Below are 11828 nucleotides of genomic sequence, written 5' to 3'. Positions count from 1 at the left end.
TATATCAATGTTCAGGGTGTAAGGTCCCATTGCACTACAAGATTTGTGTGTTCCAATCTCTATTAGGTAAGAATTTATTTGTCTGTATAGTATTTTTCCATTTTAATGTGCCTATGCAAACCAGGAACAATGCCACGTGGCGTTATCAGTGCATATGGGGACCATAAGAACAAGTCCAACAATCCCTATGACATGGTTCAATCATAAGCATTAAACCGAGGGACTCTTCCACCAAAATTCCTTATTGAACAGCTCACAAAGAGAAGACAAGATAAACAGTGGGTAGAATTGTAATGGTAAAAGAATATATAGAAAGAGTTATAGCTGTTAAAGAAAATACACATAAAATATTCAAAAGACATATGTGTCCATTTTATGTCTTTTGAAATAGTTGGGGGTTGGTAAATCAAATGCATGACTTTGGTCTGTGATTAGAACTGTTTAGTACTGAAGTTTAAAAGGGTAGATGTGAGGTACTGATGGTTGGGGGTGGGGAGTTAAGGAGTAATAATGAGCTTTGTAGGGGTGAGCGAAAGGGCAGAATATGTTGGGGCAGGAGGTTGGTCTTGGTGCCTAATAAATTAAAGAACTGAGGGTAAAGAGGGTTAATTAAGGGGAAGATAACGAATCGGGATTGGGAGATGAGGGAATAGAAGGGGCTCTGTGTGGAGGAGGGGAAATATATCAGAGGGGCTATATACATTGTATAGATGAATTGTTTATGGATTAGGCTTGGCAGTCAGAGAGGACCACTGTATAGGAAGTCACGTCTACATATACACTGATTTTAGAGACCTATTTGAATATTATCCTCCAAATCTAGGGAATCTCATTTGTTTTTCCCAAACACAGTTGAGAGATAAGAATATTTTTGGATGTTGTTAAAAAGAATATATGTCGTGCGGGCGCATTTGCACCCGCACGCTTTTGAAAATGAATAACAGTAAGAAACAGTAAGAAGAGAAATCCTCAATGAGGTCCAGTCTGGGGTGGGGGCATCTCAGTCCCCTGAACTAAGTGGTCAGCCCAGGGGGCCTATGGCTAGCTGTCCTGCCCAGAGCCCCCAACATACCAGCTGAAGAGAAACAGAAGAACTGGCATGTGGAGTCTTGCGGGTGCAGCCCTGCCTCTGTAGTTTGTGGATGCATAGGGAGGAATTTCTCTCCCCCCTCTCCCACCAGGGTCCGATTAACCAGGCGTGGCCCTGAAGACCCGTCTGGTGTGGGGGGATCTCAGTCCCCTGGACTAAGTGGTCAGCCCAGGGGGCCTATGGCTAGCTGTCCTGCCCAGAGCCCCCAACATACCAGCTGAAGAGAAACAGAAGAACTGGCATGTGGAGTCTTCCGGGTGCAGCCCTGCCTCATCCCAGAGATTCTTTTTTTTTTTTTTTTTTGGTTTTTCGGGCCACACCCTTTTGATGCTCAGGGGTAACTCCTGGCTACGTGCTCAGAAATTGCCCCTGGCTTGGGGGGACCATATGGGACACCGGGGGATCGAACCGTGGTCCTTTCCTTGGCTAGCGCTTGCAAGACACCTTACCTCTAGCGCCACCTCGCCGGCCCCAGAGATTCTTTTTTTTTTTTTTTGTGGTTTTTGGGTCACACCCAGCAGTGCTCAGGGGTTATTCCTGGCTCCAGGCTCAGAAATTGCTCCTGGCAGGCACGGGGGACCATATAGGACGCCGGGATTCGAACCAATGACCTCCTGCATGAAAGGCAAACGCCTTACCTCCATGCTATCTCTCCGGCCCCAAGCCCCAGAGATTCTTAATAGTGCATAAAAGGAAATAAAATGGAGGATTAGAGAGATAACATAATAGTCTGAATTAATCTTTTGCTTGCTGGAGGGCCCATTCAATACTAAATTTTCTCCTTGGAACTGTCAAGAGCCACCTCTTGTCATAGAGCTATGAGTTGCCCCTGAATACCATTAGGTATGGCCCCCAAATACAATAACATAATCCTCTTCCAAAGGAAGTTCTTGAGTTTCCTTCCCAAATCTATTCCTTATTAGGAGAGATGATACAACAAGTACAGGCACTTACTTTGCATGGGGATGCCTGAGGTTCAATCCCTAGTATCTCGTATAGTCCTCTGAAACCACTAGGAATGATCCCTGAGTTTATTCCGAACCAGCAATAACTCCTGAGCCACAAACAGGTGCAGCCAAATCCCAAATCTATTCCTTACTTCTATTTCTAGCCTCCCCGCTGTAGTAAATGATTTCACTATGAATTCAACTACTCAAACCAATCCTCGCAAACCATCTTGAAGACATTCATTACCTTCATCCCCTCATCAAATTCTAAAACAGAGCTGGAGCGATAGTGCAGTGGTAGGGCATTTGCCTTGCACGTGGCTGACCCAGAATGAACCTCGGTTCAATCCCCGGTGTCCCCAAGCCAGGAATGATTTCTGAGAGCACAGCCAGGAATAACCCCTGAGCATCACTGGTGTGGGCCCCCCCTCAAAAAATATGAAACAAACCCATTGATTTTATCACTAAAAACATCAGATATCCATTCTCTTCAACTTCACTGTCACTATTGCCTTTAGCCTAAAAAACTATAAAATTTCTTCTTATTGGTCTCTTAATTCCACTTTTACCCACATAATTTATTTTCTATACTGCAACAAAGTAAACACTTAAAACTATAACATGTAGCTTAGAATTGTTCACTGGCTTAGAATTCTTCACTGTCTTCTTAAGGCACTAAATCCAAATGGCTTTACCACCAAACTTTAGCCTGTTTTCCCCTTGAAGTTTGTTAAATTTTTAAACACCACAAATCAGAGAGTTACAAAATTATTGTTTTATGAATACAATGTTCCAACACCAATTTCTTCACCAGTTTCCACTTCCCTTTACCATTGTTCCCAGTTTCCCTTCTGCCCCATCTCCCACCCTGTCTCAAAAACAGGTGCGTTTATTTTGTTGTTTGTTTTGCTTTTTCAGCCACTCTGGTGCTACTCAGGGCTTATTTCTGGCTCTGCACCTAGAAATCACTCTTAGTGATGCTCAGGTGACCCAATAGGGTACTGGGGATGGAACCCAGGTCAATCCTTTGCAAGGCAAATGCCCTACTCACTGTAGTAATCATTTTTTTAAGCCTTTAAGCAGGCATTTTTTTCCCCCTCCACCATTGTCCTAGAGTTCCCTTTCTTAAATTATTTCACCCACCCACCCCAGTGGCAAGCTTCCTAGTGAAGAACAATTCTGCTTTTCCTTTCGACTGTTTTTGGAACTTTGTTATTCCCTTATAAAATTTCTTTATATCCCACAAAGGAGAGAGATTATTTTACGTCTCTTCCTCAGTAAATTTACTCAATTTTTACTCAATAAGTTAACCTCCAGTTCCATCCACAGAACAGCAAATGGCATGGCTTATCTTTTCTCACTGTTAAGCATATTCCATTGCGTATGTGTACTATTGCTTTTTTATCCAGACATCTATTCTTGGACACGGGTTATTTCTAGATTTTGGCTATGGTGAATATTGCTGCAATGAACATAGAAAGTGTAGATGTGCTTTCTGCATTGTACTTTTGTACCTTTGGGGTATATTCCAAGGAGTGGAATTTTTGGTTGTATCAAATCTCATGGTTTTTGACTAATGACCTAATGACCTCCAAAAGGCTGCATCAATGGACATTCCCACCTACAGTGTGAGGTTGCTCCTTTCTCTATCATCGTTAACACTGACTGTTGCTTTTTGTGATGAGTGCCAGTCTCTGATGTTGAGGCCTCTCATTTTTATTTTCATTTTTTTTTTTGCATTTCCATGATTAGTGAGTGATATAGTGCTTTTTTCAAATGCCATTTGTAGTTCTTCTTTGAGGAAGTTTCAGTTAATTGCTTCTCCCCATTTTTTGTTGGGGTTGATTTTCTTATATAGAGTTCCAGCAGTACTTTATATATTTTGGATATGAACTCTATTGGATAAGTGGTGGGAAAATAGTTTTGCCAGTCTGTAGGCAGTCTTTATATTCTGGTCATTGTTTCTTTTGAGGTGCAGAAGCTTCTTAATGTTGTCCTATTTGTTTATTGTTGCTTCCACCTTCTTGTTAGTAGTGTTTTATCCATAAAGATATATCTAGTTTCAATGTCATAGAGTTCTGCCAATATTTTTCTCTATGTTCTTAATAATTCTGGTCTGATATTAAAGTCTTTAATCCATTTTGATTTGAATTTTGTTCATGGTGTCTGAGGTCTGAGTTTGTATTTAGTATTGGCTGACATGTTTTCTCAACCTCCCTGTTGAATAGGCTTTTCTTGTTCCACTTCATATTTTTTACTTCTTTATTAAAGATTAACTAAATATATACCTGCAGATACATCAGTGGATTTTCTATTTTATTCCATTGATATGAGGGTCTGTCTTTATTTCAGTACTTTGCTGTTTTAATTACTACTACTTTAGTACAGTTTGAGGTTTGGCAAAGTGATGCCTCCTTTCTTCTTTTTTCCATGGGTTACTTTGGCTGTTTGGAGTGGGAAGGTGGGATTGTTTCATATGAATGTTTATTCTATTTCTTTGGAAAAATATCAACGGTATCTCTATAGAGACAGAATTGAATTTATATATGTCAATCCTTATAATCCTGTGTCTTTTTTTACTATATTTAAATAAAATGCATCACATAGTTGATATAGTTGACCATAACACATTTGTTTCCAGATAAATGAAAGCAAAGTTATTGAAAAAACATAGAAAGAAAAAAAAACAAAGGAAAAGGAAGAGAAGGAATTTGGGGAAAAAAGAAAAGAGGAAAAAGTACAGTACTAAGCACATTTGTGAAAATTATTGTATCCAATGACGTCATTAATACAATGGCAGAAGGTTAGTAAGCTCTTGTTAGCTGTCCATTCTGTTAAATTGTGTTCCTGTAGGGATGACAGCCTCAAACGATGAAGATGTCCAGAAACTCAAAGCATTATTACTGATATTGTGGCTTTTAGGGGCATATACTCAGCATCTAGGTGTCCTGGAAGAAGTAAGATAAGGGGGGAAGGCTGCCTGCTCTCACTTCAAAAATCCCTGATATCAGCCCAAATACCAGCTTACTTGAAGTTGGTCAGATTGGTGTCCTCCAAGGGAATCGTAGAGGTGTGATGAGGCAAGGCTCTCAGGAAAATGGTGATTCTGAGTGATGGTGGCAGCAGGCATAGCTTTGCAGGGCAGGGACTTGGCCCACCTTCTCTCCTGGAGAAGGCCAGCTTTCTGCTTCATGGCCAGTCTACCCATGATCTTTCACAGCTTGGTTTATATCTCATTTGAAAAAATAATGAGTCTATAGACCTAGCCCAATTCAAATATGGCAACTGACATTGTGGGCATTGTTACATTGTGTCCTTTTTTTAAAAAAAAAGTTTATTTATTAACTGATTGGTTTTTGAGCCACAGTGATGCCTAGGGATTACTCCTGGCCCTGCACTCAGCAATTGCTCTCAGCAAGCTTGGGGGACCATATGGGATGCCAAGAATCAAACCAGGTCTGTCTCGGGTTGGCTGCATGCAAGGCAAATGCCCTACTGCTGTGCTATCTCTCTGGCCCCTGTCCATTATTTCTTTAAGAAGTGCTTTGTAGGGGCTGGAGAGATAGCGTGGAGGTAGTGTGTTTGCCTTGCATGCAGAAGGACGGTGGTTCGAATCCCAGCATCCCATATGGTCCCCCGAGCCTGCCAGGAGCAATTTCTGAGCATAGAGCCAGGAGTAACCCCTGAGCACCACTGGGTGTGGCCCCCCCCCAAAAAAAGTTCAAAAAAAGAAGTGCTTTGTAGTTTTCTCTATGTCTTTCACCTTTTCAGATAAGCCAACCCTAAATACTTGATTTCTGTGGCACAATTATGAATAGTATTTATTTATTAATATCTCTTCTATCTTATATATTTCATTATAGGAAAGCCATAGACTTTTGTATGCTAACTTTGTAGTCTACCACTTTTTTGTATAAATCTATTATTTCTAGGAGCTTTTTTGTAGACTCCTTAGGATTTTCGAAGTACAGATAGTGAAAGCCTAACTTTTCCTTTCCTATCTGGATGCCTTAATTTATTTTTCTTGCTTAATTGCTTGGCAAGTACTTATAATATTCTGTTGAATAGAAATGGAATGGCAAGAATGAGCAAATTTGTCTTGTGCTTGACCTTAGATGAAAGGCTTTTTTTTTTTTTCCTATTGAGTATAATGTTTGCTGTGGGCCTGTGGTAAATGGTTTTGACTATTTTGGGGAAAGTATATTATAAGTCCCATTTTATTGAGATTTTATTTGTGCATGAGTGCTGGGTCCTGTTAAATGCTTTTTCTATATCTTTTTGTTGTTGTTGTTTTTGGGACACACCCGATGGTGCTCAGGGGTTACTCCTGGCTGTCTGCTCAGAAATAGCTCTTGGCAGGTACGGGGGATCATATGGGACACCGGGATTCGAACCAACCACCTTTGGTCCTGGATCTGCTGCTTGCAAGGCAAACGCCGCTGTGCTATCTCTCCGGGCCCTTTTCTATATCTTTTAATATGATCATATAGTTTTTATTTTGTCTTATATTAGTATAGTGTATTATGTTGTTTGAATTGCATATATTAAACCATTCTTCTTTTTTTTTTTTTTTTTTGGTTTTTGGGCCACACCTGGCGGTGCTCAGGGGTTACTCCTGGCTGTCTGCTCAGAAATAGCTCCTGGCAGGCACGGGGAACCATATGGGACACCGGGGATTTGAACCAACCACCTTTGGTCCTGGGTCGGCTGCTTGCAAGGCAAACGCCGCTGTGCTATCTCTCCGGGCCATTCTTTGCCCATGGATGGAATAGATCATCAAATCATCTAACTTGGTCTTTTTGTATTATGTATCTGATGAACTATTGGATGCAATTTGCTAGTGTTTCATCTTTATGGTTTTCATCATTCAGATTAAGGTGTATCTTGTGTTAATTTTATTTGGAACTATTTTAGCTGGAACCCTTAAGGTGTCCTGAATCTGGGTGCTTGTGTTCTTCAATTCTAGAACCTCTCAGTAATGATATCTTTAACTGTTTCCTCTTCATTGGGGTTGTCTTCCTGGCCCTCTGGGACTCTGATTATTTTGATGATGTTCTTGAATTCATCCAACAATTCTCTTGTATGCAGTTCATTCATTTTTAGTTTCTGTTTTTTTAACCATCTTCTGTTGTATCTGAAGATTTTATGTATCTCATCTTGGAGTTTACTGATTTTTGTCCTCAGTTCATTTTTACTCTTCTGTTGAGGTCTTCCAATGAATTTTTTATTTTGCCTACCAAATTATTTAGTTCTCACATGTTTACTTGTAGTTTGTTCATTTATGCTCTCATTTGTTCTTGTGTGTGTATGTGTGTGTGTGTGTGTGTGTGTGTGTTTTGTTTTGCTTTGGGGACATACCTGGTGATGCTCAGGAATTACTCCTGGCTCTGCACTCAGGAATCAGTTCTGGTACATTCAAGGGATTAAATGAGATGCCAGGAATTGAATCCAGGTTGACTGTGTGCAAGGCAAGTGCCCTACCCACTGTGTATCTATTCTATTGATTGTTTTTGCATTGTTTCTTTGAGTTTAGTAAACTTCCTCCACATTTTCACTTTAAAATGTATCTAAGGGTTATGTATCTGGATAGTATTTAAGTCTTTAGGGTTACTATCCTCATACACTAAGCATGGTGGGATTCTGTGTTGCTTTCCCATTGTGCTTTTGCACACTGAGTGTGAGTCTTTCTAATTTCTAGCTCAGTGCTTGCTACCCTTCACCACTGAGGAACTCTTTGGGTGGCCCAGCTATTTGTTTCTATTTTTGTTTATTTGTTTATTTCTTTCTTTCATTCCTTCCTTTCTTCCTTTCTTTTTTTTCTCTCTTCCTTCCTTCCTTCCTTTCTTTCTTTCTTTCTTTCTTTCTTTCTTTCTTTTCTTCTTTCTTTCTTCTTTCTTCTTTCTTTCTTTCTTTCTTTCTTTCTTCTCTTTCTTTTTTCTTTCTTTCTTTCTTTCTTTCTCTTTCTTTCTTTTCTTCTTTCTTTCTCTTCTTCTTTCTTTCTTTCTTTCTTCCTCTTCCTTCCTTCCTTCCTTCCTTCCTTCCTTCCTTCCTCTCTCTTTCTTTCTTCCCTCCCTCCTTCCCTCCCTCCTTCCTTCCTTCCTTCCTCCTTCCCTCCTTCCTTCCTTCCTTCCTTCCTTCCTTCCTTCCTTCCTTCCTTCCTTCCTTCCTTCCTTCCTTCCTTCCTCCTTCCTTCTTCCCTTCCTTCCTTCCTTTTTTTAACTTTAGGACATATCCAGAGGAGCTCGGGGTTTACTTCTAGCTCTGCACTCAGGGATGATTCTTGGTGGTGCCCAGCAGACCACATGGGATGTCATGGATTGAACTTGGCTTGCAACATGCAAGGCAAATAAGTGCCCTACCTACTGTACTATCTATTTGGCTCCAGCCCAGCTAATTTTCTGCCAAGAGTAATCCCTGAGCATCAACAGGTGTTCCCAAAACAAAACAAAAACACCCAAACACACACACCCAAACACACACACACACACACACACACACACACACATATATATATAATATATAATATTCATATAAATGAGCATAATTATATATTAATTAAATATATATATAAATGAGCATAAATGAGTATAAATGAGCAACTACAAGTAGAAATGAAAGAACTAAAGAATTTGGTAGGTAAAATGAAAAACTAATTGGAAGGCCTCAACAGAAGAGTAAAAATGAACTGAGGACAAAATTCAGTGAACTCCAAGATGAGATGCACAAAACCGACAGATAACAGCAGAAGATGGCTTTACAAAAAATCTCAAAATGAATGAACTGCATACAAGAGAATTGTTGGATGAATTCAAGAACAACATTTTCCATTTCCTCTTGAAGCCATTAAGCAAAATTACAAATAAAAATTGTTATTGTTTTGTATTTCTTGTGCTGGTCCAGGTGATGTTGCATTCCATGGAGATATGAAGGAAGGGTATAGTTCTGTGGCTACATTATTAGGCCTGGATTGGCCCAACTCTTCTGCTATGGTTTTGAGTGTGTCTGCTACCCTAATATTTTATGTGCCCAGAGCCAGCTATCTGGGTAGTAGATGTTTGATGCAAGTTATGAACCAGTTACAAAGAACCAGGCACTATGAGTAACTGAGTCCACCTTCCTCTTCCGGTACAGTGTTGGTTGAGTCCATAGCCTTGGGCTTGCCTCTTCTGAGTGTCTAGAACCAACTAACTCTATGTTAAATTTAAAAAATAGGTAGAAATGGGTAAAGGCACTTGCCTTGAATGCTACCAAACCCAGTTGATTCCCAGCTGAATATATATTTCCCTGAGCACCACTGTCAAGAGTAAGCCCTGAACACTTCTGGTTGTGGTGCAAAAACAAAATTTTTTTTAAGTTATTGGATGTTATTTGGAGTTGGGTTTTTGGGTGATTAAGTCATAAGAGCATAACCTCATAGATGGGATTAGACCCCACAAGAGAGCTCCCTTATACTCCTTATCATGTGTTATTTATGAACAAAAGTGGATTCACCAGTTCCTGCCATGCCTTGATCTTGGTTATTCCAGTCTTCAGAATGGTTAGAAATAAATATCTTCTACTTAAGTCATCAAGTCTATGATATTTTCCTTTAGCAACACATTGTACTAAGGCACATATCATCTTATATTTTTTTAATTCCTCTTTCCTTCCTATGTTGACCTATTGTGATGGCTAAAGGTTGCACACACATTTGATTTTGGCACTCTCTATTTGTTGTAGAGATTGCCAGGCTGTATTCTTACACCTGGCCACATTGTTCCCTGGGAATCATGCATCCTTAGTTGTGGTGCTGGAGCACAGTCGAGTTGTAGAGAATTGATATTGTTCTCACACACAAGTTTGCATGCAGTTTTGCAGTTGAGATGCTTACTAACAGTTGTAGTTCTTGGTTGTGGTGCTTGCGTACCTTTTAGTAGTACTTGCTGGGGTCAGATCCTTTTCAGGTGTGCTCTCATACACACCTGGCTGCACTGTGCCTAGAAATCGCTTGAGACATTGGGACTCTCAGACAGCAAACCTGTCAGATCAAACTCTGCCAGATCAAATCTGCCAAATCAATGCATTTGGCAGCATAAGGGATCAAACCTGTAGCATCACATTTACAAGGTAGTTGTTTTAACTACTAAATCATGCCTTGACTCCAAACATTTGTTTTATCTCATCTCTCTTCTCTCTTGAGTTGAATCTCTTACTATTTATTCCTCTCATAGTCTACTCTGGGCCCTATTATAAAGTAGAATTTTTCATTACTTTGTTTTTTCAGTTTTAAAGGCTCTTCCCCGAGCCTTTAAAATGAAAATGAAAATAAAAACATTTTCCCTTTTACCCCCCCCCCCTTTAGATCTTCTTTATGTTATGAATTTAGGATTCTTCAATTACCACCTTGTCTAACTTTATCTCACTCCACCACTATAGAACACTCCTCTGTCACTCTGGGCTCTCTGCTTTCTAACAACAACCACACTACACTGTATCAGCACTGCATTTATTTCTTACCTTTATTTTCTCTTCCCCCATCTTTTTTTTTTTTTTAAAGAGGCCATGCCAGCAGTTCTTGGGGATTAGAAGGCATGAGATACCTACTAGGATTGAATTCCCGATACTGAGTTTTCCTCTGATTATTTCCCACTCATGGAGAATTCTACAATATGTCTTTATCTCCACAATTGCTTGTGATATACAAAGTTTGGCCTTCTCTCTATTTTCCTCATCATGCTGCTGATCACATATCGATATCTTCCTCTCCATGGCCTTGACATTCTTTTTTTTTTTTTTTTTTTTTTTTTTTTTTTGAGAGGAAGATTAGGGAGGAACACAGTCAGAGATGTTTGGTGCCTACTCAAAGCTAAAAGAATCATGTGATGCCAGAGATCAGATCCTGGGTTCCCAAACTCAAATCCAGAGTCCTGTGGGTGCTCTCACACTTTGAATCATCTCCCCAGCTCTCTTGCTTGATTTTAGTTATTTTTCATTAGTTTTAGAACTCCAGCTAGGTTTGGAAAACTGTGTTCCAGATTATAGATTCAGGGACAATAATATTTTCAACTCCTAAGTTTCCAAAATAGGATCAAAGATATTTTTTTACTTAATTTCATTTAACTTTTATAAAATTCCTCCAGAGGAAAAAAATATGTAAAAAAAAAAAAGTAGGTATTTATTGAAAGTAATGCAAAACTAAAATAAATAGTAATGCATTTAAATGGAAAGTGAGAAAGATACTGATAATCTTTCTACAAACTGAGTGACCTTAGCAATATCTCCTCTAGCCTCGTGAATGCTAGATCCCTAAGAAAGTTAACCAAAGAATTCTTATTCTAATGAGTGAACCCAGGTTTTCCTTCGGATGGCAAAGAGCTGTGCAGTCTGGATGGAGACAGACTAGATGATAAGCTTTTCCTACAGAAGGTGGTGCTATTGGGTCTGAGGGGAACTTGAATTCGGAAGCCTAGAGCAAACTAGAAGGAGAAAAAAAAAAAAAAAAAAAAAACCCGCGATTTTCTAAAGTCGAATTCCTGGAGTTTGGGCTGTAGGCTGCAGGGCGAGGCTTCCAGAGGCTCCGAAAGTTTAAGCAGAGGGCAGAAAAGCTTGGGCTGGCAAAGTGGCTGGAGAAGAAATGGACTTGCAAGCGGGGGGCTGGGCTTCAACCTCCAGGGGCACCTTCTGGGGACTCCAGTGCAGCGCCCGGAGAAAAGTTGTCGCGCGGAGAGCAAGAGTGGCGAGCGAGGAATACCAAATGCCTTTCATCCCCGGAGACAAAGAGGTGCCTTCTTTTGACAACAGCTGCCAGTGCC

The sequence above is a fragment of the Suncus etruscus genome, chromosome 4, assembly GCF_024139225.1.
Source record: "Suncus etruscus isolate mSunEtr1 chromosome 4, mSunEtr1.pri.cur, whole genome shotgun sequence".
Classification (NCBI taxonomy): Eukaryota; Metazoa; Chordata; class Mammalia; order Eulipotyphla; family Soricidae; genus Suncus; species Suncus etruscus.
The sequence above is the reverse complement of the archived record's forward strand: the minus strand, read 5'-3'. Positions refer to the sequence as shown.